Consider the following 859-nt stretch of genomic DNA (forward strand, 5'->3'; position numbering starts at 1 on the left):
TTGGAAAGAGTTATGGGGAGCAGGCTTAGCAGATACCAAAGTGTTCTGCACATGGCTGACTACTCCAACTTGATCATGCATGCCCAGGTTGAGCCTTTACCACCTGCATTTTGTTCCCCTCAGATTTTACAACCTCAGGACAGTGCTGCAGAAACCAAGCAGGCCAAGTGACTCAATACACAATTTTCTCCCCTCTGAGCTTCTACAGATTTCATTTCACAGTAGAGGGCACTGTGCAGTTGGAGTTCATCCTCTCAAGAAACTGTGTAAACTCCTGGTTTTTTCTAGGCATAGAGATTCCAGGACACTCTTCAAAATTACAGTTTTAGCTCTGCTCAACACTCATGCCTAATTGAGGTAGTTATATTTTAGTCCATCTCTTGCTTTGTTTTCTAATGGATTTTTTCTATTCTCCTTCTGCCATGCATTGTTATATAGCTGCACTGTTCCATTTGAGATACAGCTATATTTTAATGATCAGCCAGTAGATTGCTATATCAAGTATTTAGTTAAATGCTTTGTGGATCTTTCTGGATAAAAAGAGCTCCATTGAGACTAAGGGGATATTATTATTCACGATGTGGTGACTAGTTTCACACATGGCTGAAGCAAAATAAATCATCACTGTTTTTAACAAAACAGTGAGTAGACCTCTTGTTGACCACAGCATATTTGTGGTCAGCAAAGAAAGAGTCTTTTATAGCTACTAATATGCTGCCAAGGTGCTTTAGCTGAGATTTTTGCCCTACGGGAGGTGGGCTTCCACTACCACATATTTGTGTTTCTCTGCTAAGCCCCTTTCCAGAGCCCTACCTTACAGAGTGACTTGATACAAAAATCCAGTCCTGAAGGAGCAGGT

This window comes from Pseudopipra pipra, chromosome 3 (assembly GCF_036250125.1).
Source record: "Pseudopipra pipra isolate bDixPip1 chromosome 3, bDixPip1.hap1, whole genome shotgun sequence".
NCBI lineage: Eukaryota > Metazoa > Chordata > Aves > Passeriformes > Pipridae > Pseudopipra > Pseudopipra pipra.